We start from the raw sequence: 18655 nt of genomic DNA, 5'->3' as shown, positions 1-18655 counted from the left end.
TAGGGTCTATGCCATACGCACCCCAGGCGCAGTATGGGCAATATGGCCTGCAGTTTATGCAGCCACCCCCATTCGGAGGTCAGGCGGCATATACCAATGTCCAGCCACTAGACTGGCAGCTCCGGCTGATGAGGCTAGGCGAACAGCCGTCTGCCTTTGCTGCCAATATAACCGAGGCGGCTCAGCCGGCCAAGGTTAAGAACATTTTGGTTGGTTCTTATGATGGCACCACCAATCCAGAAGACCACCTGATGGCGTATACCAACCTAATGTGTTTACAAGGTTGGGACGATGCCACCTGGTGCCGCTGCTTTCCGGCTACATTGAAGGGCATTGCCCAGCAATGGTTTGGCAACTTGCCAGCCGGATCTATTGACTGCTTCAAGAAGTTAGCCTTCTTGTTTGCCACCAACTTCTCAATGAACATCCCTGCTAAGAAAACAAGTTTAGACTTGAGCACCATTAAGCAGGGAGAGAAAGAAGGGCTACGCTCATATGTCAGACGGTTCAACCTGGTCAGAATTCAAATCCAAGGGCTGTCTGACGAGGTAGCATTTACAGACTTCTTCAAGGGTCTGAGAGACGGGTTGACTTTTAAGTTCGACCTTGTCAGAAAAGGGGCATTTACGCTACAGGCGGCCCTGAGGGAGGCGGAAAGCTATATACAAGCAACCGACCTCTGCACGCCTGGTAGCCAGTCGGACTCCAAGAAGTCTGACAAGCAAAAAGAGAGCCGGTCTGCTCAGCCGGCAAAGAAAAAAGAAGAGAGCAAGAAAAGAAAAGAAGTCTGGGCGGTCAGTGATTCTGAGCAGCCGTCCCAGAAGAAGAAAAAAGAGTTTAAACCATACGTTCCCCGGTATGAGTTTAACAAAGACTGCAACTCCATCCTCATGGAGGTAAAGGACCGGTTGTCCATTGAGAAGCCGAATCCAATGAAGAGTTCCGTCCAGTCTCGGAACAAAAATAAATATTGCCAGTTCCATGAGGAGGTTGGCCATGACACCAACGACTGCTTCAGTTTACAGCGGACGTTGGACCGTCTGGCTGACAAAGGGCTTCTAAAGTCCTATATTTCTAAGTCCCCAGCCGGGGCAAAGAAGAAGAACAAGGGTCAGTCCTCTAAGGCTACCCCCCAGCCTACTAGTAGTTCGGAAACCGACAGGGATCCGGTCTACACCATAGCAGGCGGTTTCTCTTGTGGTGGCCCTACCATCCGGGGCACCAAAAGCCATCTTCGAAAGATGGATACGGATGAAGAGGAGCAGGCGTCTGCCAGCTCCACTTTTCCGGATGTCCTCATTACTGAGAAGGACAGGGGCAGCGTCCGCCGCCCGCATGACGACCCGGTTGTTATTGAATGCAAGGTCGCCAACCAGTTAGTTGGGCGCATCCTTATTGACACCGGCAGCTCGTCAGACATCATCAGCCTCCGGTGCTTGCAGAAGCTGAAATACAACTCCAGCAGCATGCATTCGGTCACCCACCCCTTGGTTGGTTTTGGGGGTGGGATGGTCTATCCAGCCAGAAGAATTGATTTACCCATCCGGCTGGGTGAGAAGGGCAATGGACGACATATTGTCGTCAGATTCTTGGTCGTTGAGGAGTTGACCGCCTACAACATCATTCTTGGGAGGCCAACCCTCAATGAAGCTAAGGCGGTAATCATCCCGTCCCTCATGCTCATCAAGTATGAGAGGGATGATGGTTCTGTTGGTTCCCTGAACGGGGATCAGAAGACGGCCCGGGAGTGCTACCTCTCAGCCGTCAAGGATACCGTGGCCTCAGACGACCAAGGGAAGGAACCAATAGACCTTGACAATGTCAAGGATGCTCCCTCACCCCCACCAGCAGCCGGTAAAAAGAGAAAAGCTGCAGAGCTGGTGGAGGTGAAGAAAGAAAAGAAATAGCAATCACTGACCGGTGAACGGTCAGAGGAGCTCCGTCCCCAACCGGCTGGTGAAAGTATTGATCTTGTTCTGGACGACAGCCGTCTAGAGTGAACTGTTAAGGTTGGGACGGTTGCTAATGTTGTTCTGGGTGCAGACTTGCACCTTCTACTGAAAGAATTCAAAGATGTGTTTGCCTTTGAAGTGGAAAAGATGTCAGGCATCAGCCCGGATCTCGCTGTCCACAAACTCGCCGTGGATCCAAAAATGAAGCCCATCCGGCAAAAGAAGAGGAACCACGGTGAGGAAAGAAGTCAGGCGGCAGCTGCCGAAGTAAAAAAGCTGTTGGATGCCAGGTTCATTCGGCCTTGTAACTTCCCCGACTGGGTGGCAAACGTTGTGCTTGTAAAGAAGCCGAATGGTACCTGGCGGATGTGTGTAGACTACACAGATCTCAACAAGGCATGCCCAAAGGATTATCCACTTCCAAAAATTGACAGCTTGGTTGATTCAACAGCCGGACATGCCTTGATGAGTTTTATGGATGCCTATTCCGGCTTCCATCAGATACCTCTATGGAAAAAAGATCAAGAAAAGACGGCCTTCGTCACTGATCAGGGGTTATTCTGTTATACTGTGATGCCGTTTGGCTTGAAGAATGCGCCGGCTACGTTCCAACGGATGATTAATACAGTCTTCATTAATCAAATTGGGAGGAATGTAGAGGCGTACATTGATGACATGATAGTCAAATCCAAGCAGCAGGCGGATCACCTTGCTGATCTCCGAGAAACCTTCACCACACTCAGGCGGCATAAGGTTATGTTAAATCCTAAGAAGTGCGTCTTTGGTGTCGAGTCTGGGAAGTTTCTCGGATTCCTGATTGATTAAAGGGGGATAGAGGCTAACCCTGAGAAGATACAGGCGGTAATTGACATGAAGTCATCCCGCACTGTTAAGGAAGTTCAGAGACTCACCGGTTGCCTGGCCGCCTTGGGGAGATTCCTCAGCCGGTCAGGTGACAAATGCCTTTACTTCTTCCAAGCAATCAGGAAGAAGACTAGATTTGAATGGGGGGATGATGCTGAGGCGGCATTCCAAAAATTGAAAGAACACTTACACTCTTTGCCAAGGCTTGTTAGTCCTTTGTCTAGAGAGAAGTTGTACATGTACCTAGCCGTCTCAGACCATGCTCTCAGTGCCGTTCTCCTTGCTGAACGAGACGGTACTCAGCTCCCGGTATACTTCATTAGCCATGTGTTAAAAAATGCTGAACTCCGGTACCCCATGGTGGAAAAATTTGGTCTTGCTCTATATATGGCCTTCAAAAAGTTGAAGCCATACTTTCTGGCACATCCGGTGGTAATTTACACTGATCAGCCCCTCAAGCGGCCAATGTCCACTCTGGAGTCATCCGGCAGAATGTTGAAATGGGCTATTGAAATGCAAAGTCTTGAAATCTCCTACGAACCAAGGAAAGCAGTGAAAGGTCAGGCGTTTGCCGACTTCATTGTTGAAATGACTCGTCCGGTTCTTCCGGATAATGTTGATCAGGTTTGGAGGGTGTATGTAGATGGGAGCTCTACAAAAAACGGCTGTGGTGCAGGCATTGTTTGTGAATCTCCAGAAGGAGATAGATATGAGTTTGCACTACGTTTCAAGTTTCAGGCCTCAAATAACGAGGCGGAGTATGAAGCTCTGCTAGCCGGAATTCGCATGTGTAAGGCAGCAGGGGCAACAAAGATTGACGCCCATTCTGATTCTCAGTTGGTTGTTAGCCAGTATAAGGGCACTTATGAAGCGACCCATCCGGCTATGATCAAATATCTTCAGGCTGTCAAAGATGAGGCTGGGACACTTGAGGAATTCAGATTGAATCAAGTGCCCCGGTCAGATAACCACCCGACGGATGCACTGTCAAAATTGGCATCATCCGCCTGCCATGATACGCCTCGGTCAGTCTTTTGGGAAGTTCTTGAAAAAAGAAGTGTTTATGAAGAGCCCATTGGAATTCTGGATCGAAGTTCTACTTGGATGGATGGCATCCGAGCGTATCTCGCAGACGGCACGCTCCCTGATTCACCTCAGGAGGCAGCCGTCATGAAAAAGAGAGCAGCAAACTTCGAGTTGAGAAACGGAGAACTCTTCAAGGCTGGTTTCCTCAAGCCCTTGTTGAAATGTGTTACCCCAGAAAAGGGGAAGGAGGTACTCGAAGAGCTGCATGCGGGATTTTGCGCCTCCCATATAGGCGGCAAGTCCCTAGCCGTTAGAGCCAGGCGGCATTACTTTTGGCCTACCCTTGAGGCAGACGCCAAAGAATTTGTGAAGAGATGTGATAAATGCCAGAGGTTTGGCAAGCTAATACATCGCCCGGCTACTGATCTGACGGCAATCCACAGCCCAGTCCCGTTTGCTAAGTGGGGCATGGACATTTTAGGTCCTTATACGCCTACTCCAGGCGGAAAGCGCTATATCTTGGTGGCTATGGACTACTTCACCAAGTGGGTGGAGGCGGAGGCAGTTAAGAATATCAAGACAAAGGATGTCATCTCTTTCATCTGGAAAAATATTATCACCCGGTTTGGGGTACCTATGTCTATGGTATTTGACAATGGCCCTCAGTTTAAGACGCCTCAGCTCAAGACTTGGTTAGGAGATCAGGGTATCTCAAGTTACTTTGCCTCAGTCGGCCGTCCTCAAGCAAATGGTCAGGTTGAGGGATTCAACAAACTCATCTCAGACGGCATTAAAAAGAAAATTGAAAGAGCCGGTGGCCTATGGGCTGAAGAGTTAATTCATGTCCTTTGGGCCATCCGGACAACTGCCAAGGGGTCAACCAGAGAAACCCCATTTCTCATGGTATACGGGGCTGAAGCCGTTTTACCCATTGAACACTATGAGCCCACGCTCAGAGTGATGCTCTATGATGAAGAGGCAAATTGGGAGGCCATGCGGCTGGCATTGGACTCCCTCCCGGAACGCAGGGGCAATGCTTCCCTGCGACATGAGATATACCGTCTGAGGATGACGAGAGCCTACAACAAAAGAGTGCACAAACGTCCCTTGAAAGTGGACGATTTTGTGTTACGGAAAATGGAGGCAACCGGTAGGGCCAATGAGCTTGGAAAGCTAACTCCTAATTGGGAAGGCCCCTACCGGATCAATGAAGAAGTTAGGGATGGCACATACCGCCTGGAAACCCCAGACGGTAGACGCCTGCCTAGAACTTAGAATGTAGACAACTTAAAAAAGTACTACTTTTGAGTATTGTAAAGTTTTTTTTGTAACAAGAAGTATTAATGAGAAATGCTTTTGCTTCATTTATTGTCTTTTTATTTTCGTTTGGGTTTACCCATACAGATGTTGAAAAGTTTAGTAGCAAATTTAATATGTGAATAACTTGAGGCCAATGGCCAGATAAAAAACTAAGTTTGACACTTAGTATATAAAATCAAAAGTCCATAGTGACAAGAGGCCAATGGCCGAATCCTTAAGCTGAGCACAAAACCGTTTAGTGGCTATGCAACCGGTCTCCAACCAGACCAGAAGCCAAAGGCTAGATGGTTGTCTTTTTACAAATTCGTCTATCCTGTTATGGATATAGGCGTCCGGCGACACCCCTCCGGGTGCAATCGTCGCAGAGAACAGCCACCTTGCTCGTTCTATATACCCATGCAGGCGGCAAAGATTGAGTGGCTAGACCAGCCAACTCATAGCTGTCTGACCATGTTATTTCTCCTAAGTAATTTTTGGTTGTGAAAACTCCGGCTGCCTGCAAGTATCAGCCGGAGTATCATCATAAGTTTTCACTTAGGAAAATTTCCTTCAAGTTGCGCACTTAGAGGGCAAAACCTTTTTGCGTAATGGCTATTAAAGAACACCCAGGCGGTTTGAAACCGACTGGGGCAGAGGTTGTATGCCTGTCATTTGACCGGCTGTGTACTTGGTTTGGGGCAATCACTATTGTGATTGATTGTCTTACAAACATCCCATACGCTTTAAAGTATGAGAAGTTTCCAAGACAATCAATCCTTTTTCAGATTAAACCAACCACACAGCCGTCTAGGGGCAAGGACAGCCGGATTTGTACCTGCCGCATGCTTTTCATAAGATAGGAAAAATCACAAGTATATATTGAGTATATATGCAAAAGTAAAAATTGTGCAAGTATAAGAAAACCGACTGAGTCGGTATACTTCAATAAATTAAACTAGCTCAAGGCCAGGAATGATTGTCAGCCGGATCTAAATCCGGTATACAGAGAAACACAAAAAAAAAAAAAAAAAAGTTACACAAATACTCGGCGCACAGGCCGGAAAAACAAAGGTTGGCACACAGCCGCTGAGAAAAGAGAAAAGTGGTTGGCATCCTGCCGCAGAGAAGGAGGGGAGCTACGCTTGGGGATGTTCCGGTTGGGCTGGAGTTGTAGAAGGAACATCATCCGGAACCACAGCCTCTTCATGCTGGCTGTCCTTGGTGCCCAGTTCCTTCATTATCTCATCTAAGTCCGGCTCCTCTGTGTCCGAAACCTCAGCACCATTTTCCAAGGCCCAGTCCTTGAAGCGAGGCGGAGCAGGATCCCCAAGAACCTTGGCATCATACGCCGCAGTGGCGTAGTCATACCTCAGTTTGTAGACATCAAAGTCTACCTCAGGGTAGAGAAGCCCCCAGGCCATCCGGAGGCGGACCTCATTATCCCGCTCATTCTCTTTGATGAGCCGCTCCTGCTCAGCCTTGAGCTCCTCAGCATGCTGACTTTTCAGAGTGGCAAGCTCAGCAGTCAGCCGGGACTTGTCCTTCCTTAGATCAGCATTTTCTTGGTCAGCTCCTTCCAAGGCTTTGAGGTTTGAGCCGGCAGTTTTCAGCTGGAGCTCCAGGTCGCTGATCCGGCTGTTAGCCTCATCATTAGTAGCCGTCAAGGTCTTGACCAGCTCCTCCTGTTTCAACTCGAGGGCTTTAATCGCAACATTAAAGTTAATATAGGCATATTCAGCAAAGTTGAGATTGGCTTGAGCCCTTCTCTTGGCATCAGTTACCTCTTCCTGCTTCTTTCGGAATGGCACCCGGAGCCCATCCACCCGGACCATAACCTGAGCAAGGTCATCCGGGAAACTAAACACTTAGCAAAATTGAAAAATGAAATGAAATGAAAAAAGATAAGGGGCAAGTTTCACTTACCTTCGCCAGCTGCCCTAGAATCTGGTCGAAGTTGACCTCATGGCGGTTGGGTATGGAGTTCTTCTCCGTTTGGGTGAGAGTCCTCACCATCCGTTTGCCAAACCCCGCCAGGTCCGGGGGCCCAGAAGTAGCATCTGCAGCATAAGAAGGACTTGGTGAGAGACTAGCAGCGTATTTGGCATTCATTCTTTGCCGGCTACTCACAGAACCCCCGGAAGGGTCAGTCATAGTCTTGACGCGCATAAAATCAAGCGGCCAAGGAATCTCTATCTTACCTTTGGAGTCAACCCTCGCCGGCTCCTCCCCTGCGGCTGCAGCACCACCTGCAGCCCTGGATGGCTCGCCATCCTTCGATGCTTCAGTAGCATCCGGCTTTCTCTTTGACTTCTCTGAGTTTTCACTCAGAGTTGCCATGGCTTTGGGGCCTTTTCCCCCGGTTGTTGGGTGGCCTTTGGCATTAGTGCCGGAGACCGTCGAGGTTGCCTTCTTCCCGGCTTTGGCAGCCGGCTTCTGAAGGTTCTCATCCCCAAGTCTCTTTAAGACCTTTGTTACAGAGCGGGGGAGGATGCCAGTTGAAGCCTGCAAAAAACACAAGGAAACCATAAGTCATCCGGAATCAAAAGAACTTGAAAAAATTCAGGAGAAGTTTGGAGATTATCTTACCCCTCCTTTTTTGGCCTCTTTGGCCTCAATGGTGGCCTTCTTGGCCAAGACATTTTCCTTGCGGAGTTGAGCCGCAGACTTGGCCGGAGTCTTAGCCGGGTCAACCATTCTCTTTGCTTCCTCTGCAGAAAAACATGAAAGTGTTAGAACAAGAATAAGTTCAAAGCAATGAAATTTAAATTGCAGGCGGAAGACCGCCGGGTGGGTGAGTGTATCTACCCTTTGGAAACATAGGGCTCAACCCGCAGGCGGACAAGAATCTCTCATCCGCAAAGAAATCCGGGTGGGGGATCTAGTTACTTGGAACAACTATGTGAGTCCCATCCCCCAAGGGCTCAGTTGTTGTCTTGAAGAACTCCGGCTCTATTATTTGCTCCCGGGCTTTGGCAGTGAGAGCTGGGCGTATACACTTTTGGCCCACCAAAGCCGGCTCTTTGTTGTAGCGCCGGAGGATCTTGTTTATCCTTATTTGAGGGGAGGAGACCAAGTACCACTTGTCTTTCCAGCCTCCCCACTTGGACACCTTGTCCAAAGTCATCAGATATTCCGGGAGCGTGGAAATAGTGTACCACGCTCCATATCCGCCTGGGGAACTTTTGAGGTAGTGCATGTGGGCGAAGGCGGTGAAGCTAGGCTCAATGTCCTGGAGCTCGCAGGCGGCGATGTAGCTCAAGATATTGACCCAAGAGTTAGGCGTTAATTGCCACACTCCCAGGTCATACCCCTTCAGGATCTTCCGGATGCCTCTGTGAAGGGGAAAGCGGAGGCCGGCTTCTATTACCGCCTCATAGCAGACAAAGTAGTTGTCTGCATTCTCAATGTCATCCCCCCAGGCTAGAACAGCATCAGCCGGAGGGACGATAATGTCCCAGTCATCCCCAAAGGGATGTTGTTTGAAAGCCTCAAAGCCGCTTGCAAGAAGAGCCCTGTCACCAGGCTTCATCCTGGTCTTGGTTGGATCCGGGTTTACTTCTTTCTTTGCTGTTTGGCGATAAGCCTCAGCAAGGTCCTCTCCCTCAGAGCCGGATCCTTCTTGCTCTTCAGCAGCCTCTTCAGCTGAATTATTTGGTTGGTCTGGAGAGGAGGCGGTCTCCTCACTGTCTCCCCTCGAGTCGCTGTTGCTGGAGGTAGACGGGGTGTCCTCAGCTGAGTTGCTTTGCTCAGCCGCCTCATAGTCCTCCTCCCTCACTACTTCACTTGCGGGCACTTCCCTAGTGCGCCGCCTGCTGGGCTTTGTAGCCGTTTGCTTAGTTCTAGCCATTGTGTCCTGCACAGACACAGAGAGGGAAGAAGCCGGAGATGAGCAAAGCACTCCAGAAACTCCAGACAAGGCACCCCCGGTTCTAGACTCAGCCGTCCCTGGTGACCGGCTGAGCGTCCTAGGCAGTGCCGTGTGTGCAAATGGAGAGTTTATTTTATTTTTTGAAAAGTTAATGTATACAGCCGGAAATGAGTGTATACAGGCTAAAGAAAAAGGAAAAAGAAGAAAACTTAAAGAAGGAAACGGATGGTTACCTTACTTTGAGTTCTGAAAAAAATCTAAAAACGGCAAAGCAACCGGTGATCGGGTGACTTCGAAAGAGCACACGGAAATCTTGAACTTGCTTAAACGCAACCGGAATCAGAGCACCTCTCTCTAGAAAACTCTCTTTCTCTCTCTAGAAAGTCAAGATTGTGAAAAGTGAAGAGGAGAGGGGGGGGTAAATCCCTATTTATAGGGGGTGAAACGACACGAATCCCCGTCACCACTGTCAAAAAATAGCTGTTTTCACTGTTCACCCTTCATGGGCTGACACGTGTCACAGGCGCCACGTGGCCTGCATCGTGCCACCTGTGAGGGGCAAATGTTTGGGGTATTTTTACCCTTGACAAGTGGACCAATGAGGAGGTGCCACGTGTCAGGGGCTGGTAGGTCATCCTCGACCAATCTCCAGCTGACACGTGGCCTCTCCAGATACCCTCTTAGAATTGCGGCCTTCAAGGGCCCAATTCCCCAAATATCCGCTATTTGGCGGCGCAGCCCATCAGTCCTAGGTCAAAATGACCTAGGGAGGGGCACTTTTCCCAATGACCCTATAAATAGGGAGATATTCCCCCAAAATGGGGGACATTCAGAAATTTACTATCATTTATTACATCCTAGTTTCTCTCTCATCAGAGAACACCTGAGCTTGGAATCCAAGCAGATCCCCACCTAAATTTCCGCACTTTTTATTCTCCTTCAAGTTACTAACTTGAGCGTTGGAGGCAGAGCACCACCCAACCGGTGTCTCCGTTGTTTTTGCAGGTACAAAGTCAGCAGGACCAGTCTTCGAGTTGTAACTCTCCCAAGGGACAAAAACACCCAAAACAATATTCAAACAAAGCTTTTTGAATCAAATGAAAGTCAAATGCATTCAACAAAGCTATTTGAATCAAATGAAAGTCAAACACATTCAAACAAAGCTTTTTGAATCAAATGAAAGTCAAATGCATTCAACCGAGGTATTTGAATTAAATGAAAGTCAAACACATTCAAACAAAGCTTTTTGAATCAAATGAAAGTCCAATGAATTCAACAAAGCGATTTGAATCAAATGAATTCAAACACATACAAACAAAACTTTTTGAAACAAATGAAAGTCAACTGCATTCAATTAAAGCTTTTTGAATCAAATGAAAATCAAATACATTTAACAAAGCTATTTGAATCAAATGAAAGTCAATCACATTCGGACAAAGATTTTTGAAGCAAATGAAAGTCAAATGCATTTGACAAAGCTATTTGAATCAAATAAATTCAAACACAATCAAACAAAGCTTTTTGAAGCAAATGAAAGTCAAATGCATTCAACAAAGCTATTTAAATCAAATGAAAGTCAAACACATTCAAACAAAGCTTTTTGAAGCAAATGAAAGTCAAATGCATTCAACAAAGCTTTTTAAAGCAAATGAAAGTCAAACACATTCAATTAAAGCTTTTTGAAAGCAAATGAAAGTCAAATGCATTCAACAAAACAATTTGAATAAAATGAAAGTGAAACACATTCAAACAAAGCTTTTTGAAGCAAATGAAAGTCAAATGCATTTCACAAAGCTATTTGAATTAAATGAAAGACAAACACATTCAAACAAAGCTTTTTGAATCAAATGAAAGTCAAATGCAATCAACAAAGCTATTTGAATCCAATAAAAGTCAAACACATTCAAACAAAGCTTTTTGAAGCAAATGAAAGTCAAATGCATTCAACAAAGCTATTTAAAGCAAATGAAAGTAAAACACATTCAATTAAAGCTTTTTGAAGAAATGAAAGTCAAATGCATTTAACAAAGCTATTTGAATGAAATGAAAGTCAAACACATTCAAACAAAGCTGTTTGAAGCAAATGAAAGTCAAATGCATTTAACAAAGCTATTGGAATTAAATGAAAGTCAAACACATTCAAACAAAGCTTTTTGAATCAAATGAAAGTCCAATGAATTCAAGAAATCTATTTGAATCAAATGAATTTAAACACATTCAAACAAAACTTTTTGAAGCAAATGAAAGTCAAATGCATTCAACAAAGCTATTTCAATCAAATGAAAGTCAAACACATTCAATTAAAGCTTTTCAAAGCAAATGAAAGTCAAATGCATTCAACAAAGCTATTTGAATCAAATGAAAGTCAAACACAATCAAACAAAGCTTTTTGAAGCAAATGAAAGTCAAATTCATTCAACAAAGCTTTTTGAATCAAATGAAAGTCAAACTCATTTAAACAAAGCTTTTTGAAGCAAATGAAAGTCAAATTCATTCAACAAAGCTATTTGAATCAAATGAAAGTCAAACTCATTGAAACAAAGCTTTTTGAAGCAAATGAAAGTCAAATTCATTCAACAAAGCTATTTGAATCAAATGAAAGTCAAACTCATTTAAACAAAGCTTTTTGAAAGCAAATGAAAGTCAAATGCATTCAACAAAACAATTTGAATAAAATGTAAGTGAAACACATTCAAACAAAGCTTTTTGAAGCAAATGAAAGTCAAATGCATTCAACAAAGCTATTTGAATAAAATGAAAGTCAAACACTTTCAAACAAAGCTTTTTGAATCAAATGAAAGTCAAATGCATTCAACAAAGCTATTTGAATCAAATGAAAGTCAAACACATTTAAACAAAGCTTTTTGAAGCAAATGAAAGTCAAATTCATTCAACAAAGCTATTTGAATCAAATGAAAGTCAAACACAATCAAACAAAGCTTTTTGAAGCAAATGAAAGTCAAATTCATTCAACAAAGCTTTTTGAATCAAATGAAAGTCAAACTCATTTAAACAAAGCTTTTTGAAGCAAATGAAAGTCAAATTCATTCAAAAAAGCTATTTGAATCAAATGAAAGTCAAACTCATTGAAACAAAGCTTTTTGAAGCAAATGAAAGTCAAATTCATTCAACAAAGCTATTTGAATCAAATGAAAGTCAAACTCATTTAAACAAAGCTTTTTGAAAGCAAATGAAAGTCAAATGCATTCAACAAAGCTATTTAAAGCAAATGAAAGTAAAACACATTCAATTAAAGCTTTTTGAAGAAATGAAAGTCAAATGCATTTAACAAAGCTATTTGAATGAAATGAAAGTCAAACACATTCAAACAAAGCTGTTTGAAGCAAATGAAAGTCAAATGCATTTAACAAAGCTATTGGAATTAAATGAAAGTCAAACACATTCAAACAAAGCTTTTTGAATCAAATGAAAGTCCAATGAATTCAAGAAATCTATTTGAATCAAATGAATTTAAACACATTCAAACAAAACTTTTTGAATCAAATGAAAGTCAAATGCATTCAACAAAGCTATTTGAATTAAATGAAAGTCAAACACATTTAAACAAAGCTTTTTGAAGCAAATGAAAGTCAAATGCATTCAACAAAGCTATTTGAATCAAATGAAAGTCAAACACAATCAAACAAAGCTTTTTGAAGCAAATGAAAGTCAAATTCATTCAACAAAGCTTTTTAAATCAAATGAAAGTCAAACTCATTTAAACAAAGCTTTTTGAAGCAAATGAAAGTCAAATTCATTCAACAAAGCTATTTGAATCAAATGAAAGTCAAACTCATTGAAACAAAGCTTTTTGAAGCAAATGAAAGTCAAATTCATTCAACAAAGCTATTTGAATCAAATGAAAGTCAAACTCATTTAAACAAAGCTTTTTGAAAGCAAATGAAAGTCAAATGCATTCAACAAAACAATTTGAATAAAATGTAAGTGAAACACATTCAAACAAAGCTTTTTGAAGCAAATGAAAGTCAAATGCATTCAACAAAGCTATTTGAATAAAATGAAAGTCAAACACTTTCAAACAAAGCTTTTTGAATCAAATGAAAGTCAAATGCATTCAACAAAGCTATTTGAATCAAATGAAAGTCAAACACATTTAAACAAAGCTTTTTGAAGCAAATGAAAGTCAAATGCATTCAACAAAACAATTTGAATAAAATGAAAGTGAAACACATTCAAACAAAGCTTTTTGAAGCAAATGAAAGTCAAATGCATTTAACAAAGCTATTTGAATTAAATGAAAGTGAAACACATTCAAACAAAACTTTTTGAATCAAATGAAAGTCAAATGCATTCAACAAAGCTATTTAAATTAAATGAATGTCAAACACATTCAAACAAAGCTTTTTGAATCAAATGAAAGTCATTGCATTCAACAAAGCTATTTAAAGCAAATGAAAGTCAAACACATTCAATTAAAGCTTTTTGAAAGCAAATGAAAGTCAAATGCATTCAACAAAACAATTTGAATAAAATGTAAGTGAAACACATTAAAACAAAGCTTTTTGAAGCAAATGAAAGTAAAATGCATTCAACAAAGCTATTTGAATAAAATGAAAGTCAAACACTTTCAAACAAAGCTTTTTGAATCAAATGAAAGTCAAATGCATTCAAAAAAGCTATTTGAATCAAATGAAAGTCAAACACATTCAAACAAAGCTTTTTGAACCAAATGAAAGTCAAATGCATTCAACAAAGCTATTTAAAGCAAATGAAAGTCAAACACATTCAATTAAAGCTTTTTGAAGCAAATGAAAGTCAAATGCATTTAACAAAGCTATTTGAATGAAATGAAAGTCAAACACATTCAAAAAAAGCTGTTTGAAGCAAATGAAAGTCAAATGCATTTAACAAAGCTATTTGAATTAAATGAAAGTCAAACACATTCAAACAAAGCTGTTTGAAGCAAATGAAAGTCAAATGCATTTAACAAAGCTATTTGAATTAAATAAAAGTCAAACACATTCAAACAAAGCTGTTTGAAGCAAATGAAAGTCAAATGCATTTAACAAAGCTATTTGAATTAAATGAAAGTCAAACACATTCAAATAAAGCTTTTTGAATCAAATGAAAGTCAAATGCATTCAACAAAGCTATTTAAATCTAATAAAAGTCAAATACATTCAATTAAAGCTTTTTGAATCAAATGAAAGTCAAATGCATTCAACAAAGCTATTTAAATCAAGTGAAAGGCAAACACATTCAATTAAGGCTTTTTGAAGAAAATAAAAGTCAAATGCATTCAACAAAGCTATTTTAATCAAATGAATGTCAAACACATTCAAACAACGCTTTTTGAATCAAATGAAAGTCATTGCATTCAACAAAGCTATTTAAAGCAAATGAAAGTCAAACACATTCAATTAAAGCTTTTTGAAAGCAAATGAAAGTCAAATGCATTCAACAAAACAATTTGAATAAAAAGTAAGTGAAACACATTCAAACAAAGCTTTTTAAAGCAAATGAAAGTCAAATGCATTCAACAAAGCTATTTGAATAAAATGAAAGTCAAACACTTTCAAACAAAGCTTTTTGAATCAAATGAAAGTCAAATGCATTCAACAAAGCTATTTGAATCAAATGAAAGTCAAACACATTCAAACAAAGCTTTTTGAAGCAAATGAAAGTCAAATGCATTCAACAAAGCTATTTAAAGCAAAGGAAAGTCAAACACATTCAATTAAAGCTTTTTGAAGCAAATGAAAGTCAAATGCATTTAACAAAGCTATTTGAATGAAATGAAAGTCAAACACATTCAAACAAAGCTGTTTGAAGCAAATGAAAGTCAAATGCATTTAACAAAGCTATTTGAATTAAATGAAAGTCAAACACATTCAAACAAAGCTTTTTGAATCAAATGAAAGTCCAATGAATTCAAGAAAGCTATTTGAATCAAATGAATTCAAACATATTCAAACAAAACTTTTTGAAGCAAATGAAAGTCAAATGCATTCAACAAAGCTATTTCAATCAAATGAAAGTCAAACACATTCAATTAAAGCTTTTCGAAGCAAATGAAAGTCAAATGCATTCAACAAAGCTATTTGAATCAAATGAAAGTCAGACACATTCAAACAAAGCTTTTTGAAGCAAATGAAAGTCAAATGCATTCAACAAAGCTATTTGAATCAAACGAAAGTCAAACACATTCAAACAAAGCTTTTTGAATCAAATGAAAGTCAAATGCATTCAACAAAGCTATTTAAATCAAATAAAAGTCAAATACATTCAATTAAAGCTTTTTGAATCAAATGAAAATCAAATGCATTCAACAAAGCTATTTAAATCAAGTGAAAGGCAAACACATTCAATTAAGGCTTTTTGAAGAAAATAAAAGTCAAATGCATTCAACAAAGCTATTTTAATCAAATGAATGTCAAACACATTCAAACAAAGCTTTTTGAATCAAATGAAAGTCATTGCATTCAAGAAAGCTATTTAAAGCAAATGAAAGTCAAACACATTCAATTAAAGCTTTTTGAAAGCAAATGAAAGTCAAATGCATTCAACAAAACAATTTGAATAAAAAGTAAGTGAAACACATTCAAACAAAGCTTTTTGAAGCAAATGAAAGTCAAATGCATTCAACAAAGCTATTTAAAGCAAATGAAAGTCAAACACATTCAATTAAAGCTTTTTGAAGCAAATGAAAGTCAAATGCATTTAACAAAGCTATTTGAATGAAATGAAAGTCAAACACATTCAAACAAAGCTGTTTGAAGCAAATGAAAGTCAAAAGCATTTAACAAAGCTATTTGAATTAATTGAAAGTCAAACACATTCAAACAAAGCTTTTTGAATCAAATGAAAGTCAAATGCATTTAACAAAGCTATTTGAATTAAATAAAAGTCAAACACATTCAAACAAAGCTTTTTGAATCAAATGAAAGTCCAATGAATTCAAGAAAGCTATTTGAATCAAATGAAAGTCAAACACATTCAAACAAAGCATTTTGAAGCAAATGAAAGTCAAATGCATTTAACAAAGCTATTTAAAGCAAATAAAAGTCAAACACATTCAATTAAAGCTTTTTGAAGCAAATGAAAGTCAAATGCATTTAACAAAGCTATTTGAATGAAATAAAAGTCAAACACATTCAAACAAAGCTGTTTAAAGCAAATGAAAGTCAAATGCATTTAACAAAGCTATTTGAATGAAATGAAAGTCAAACACATTCAAACAAAGCTGTTTGAAGCAAATGAAAGTCAAATGCATTTAACAAAGCTATTTGAATTAAATGAAAGTCAAACACATTCAAACAAAGCTTTTTGAATCAAATGAAAGTCCAATGAATTCAAGAAAGCTATTTGAATCAAATGAATTCCAACACATTCAAACAAAACTTTTTGAAGCAAATGAAAGTCAAATGCATTCAACAAAGCTATTTAAATAAAATGAAAGTCAAACACTTTCAAACAAAGCTTTTTGAATCAAATGAAAGTCAAATGCATTCAACAAAGCTATTTGAATCAAATGAAAGTCAAACACATTCAAACAAAGCTTTTTGAAGCAAATGAAAGTCAAATGCATTCAACAAAGCTATTTAAAGCAAATGAAAGTCAAACACATTCAATTAAAGCTTTTTGAAGCAAATGAAAGTCAAATGCATTTAACAAAGCTATTTGAATGAAATGAAAGTCAAACACATTCAAACAAAGCTGTTTGAAGCAAATGAAAGTCAAATGCATTTAACAAAGCTATTTGAATTAAATGAAAGTCAAACACATTCAAACAAAGCTTTTTGAATCAAATGAAAGTCCAATGAATTCAAGAAAGCTATTTGAATCAAATGAATTCAAACACATTCAAACAAAACTTTTTGAAGCAAATGAAAGTCAAATGCATTTAACAAAGCTATTTCAATCAAATGAAAGTCAAACACATTCAAACAAAGTTTTTTGAATCAAATGAAAGTCAAATGCATTCAACAAAGCTATTTGAATCAAATGAAAGTCAAACACATTCAAACAAAGCTTTTTGAACCAAATGAAAGTCAAATGCATTAAACAAAGCTATTTAAAGCAAATGAAAGTCAAACACATTCAATTAAAGCTTTTTTAAGCAAATGAAAGTCAAATGCATTTAACAAAGCTATTTTGAATGAAATGAAAGTCAAACACATTCAAACAAAGCTGTTTGAAGCAAATAAAAGTCAAATGCATTTAACAAAGCTATTTGAATTAAATGAAAGTCAAACACATTCAAACAAAGCTTTTTGAATCAAATGAAAGTCAAATGCATTTAACAAAGCTATTTGAATTAAATGAAAGTCAAACACATTCAAACAAAACTTTTTGAATCAAATGAAAGTCCAATGAATTCAAGAAAGCTATTTGAATCAAATGAATTCAAACACATTCAAACAAAACTTTTTGAAGCAAATGAAACTCAAATGCATTTAACAAAGCTATTTCAATCAAATAAAAGTCAAACACATTCAAACAAAGCTTTTTGAAGCAAATTAAAGTCAAATGCATTTAACAAAGATATTTGAATGAAATGAAAGTCAAACACATTCAAACAAAGCTGTTTGAGCAAATGAAAGTCAAATGCATTTAACAAAGCTATTTGAATTAAATGAAAGTCAAACGCATTCAAACAAAGCTTTTTGAATCAAATGAAAGTCCAATGAATTCAACAAAGCTATTTGAATCAAATGAATTCAAACACATTCAAACTAAACTTTTTGAAACAAATGAAAGTCAACTGCATTCAATTAAAGCTTTTTGAATCAAATGAAAATCAAATGCATACAACAAAGTTATTTAAATCAAGTGAAAGTCAAACACATTCAATTAAAGCTTTTTGAAGCAAATAAAAGTCAAATGCATTTAACAAAGCTATTTTAAACAAATGAAAGTCAATCACATTCGGACAAATATTTTTGAAGCAAATGAAAGTCAAATGCATTTAACAAAGCTATTTGAATCAAATGAATTCAAACACATTCAAACAAAGCTTTTTGAACCAAATGAAAGTCAAATGCATTAAACAAAGCTATTTAAAGCAAATGAAAGTCAAACACATTCAATTAAAGCTTTTTTAAGCAAATGAAAGTCAAATGCATTTAACAAAGCTATTTGAATGAAATGAAAGTCAAACACATTCAAACAAAGCTGTTTGAAGCAAATGAAAGTCAAAAGCATTTAACAAAGCTATTTGAATTAAATGAAAGTCAAACACATTCAAACAAAGCTTTTTGAATCAAATGAAAGTCAAATGCATTTAACAAAGCTATTTGAATGAAATGAAAGTCAAACACATTCAAACAAAGCTGTTTGAAGCAAATGAAAGTCAAAAGCATTTAACAAAGCTATTTGAATTAAATGAAAGTCAAACACATTCAAACAAAGCTTTTTGAATCAAATGAAAGTCAAATGCATTTAACAAAGCTATTTGAATGAAATGAAGGTCAAACACAATCAAACAAAGCTGTTTGAAGCAAATGAAAGTCAAATGCATTTAACAAAGCTATTTGAATTAAATGAAAGTCAAACACATTCAAACAAAGCTTTTTAAATCAAATGAAAGTCAAATGCATTTAACAAAGCTATTTGAATTAAATGAAAGTCAAACACATTCAAACAAAGCTTTTTGAATCAAATGAAAGTCCAATGAATTCAAGAA

This window comes from Chenopodium album, chromosome 18, assembly GCF_948465745.1.
Source record: "Chenopodium album chromosome 18, dcCheAlbu1.1, whole genome shotgun sequence".
In the NCBI taxonomy this organism is placed as follows: domain Eukaryota; kingdom Viridiplantae; phylum Streptophyta; class Magnoliopsida; order Caryophyllales; family Amaranthaceae; genus Chenopodium; species Chenopodium album.
This window is presented reverse-complemented; position numbering follows the sequence as displayed.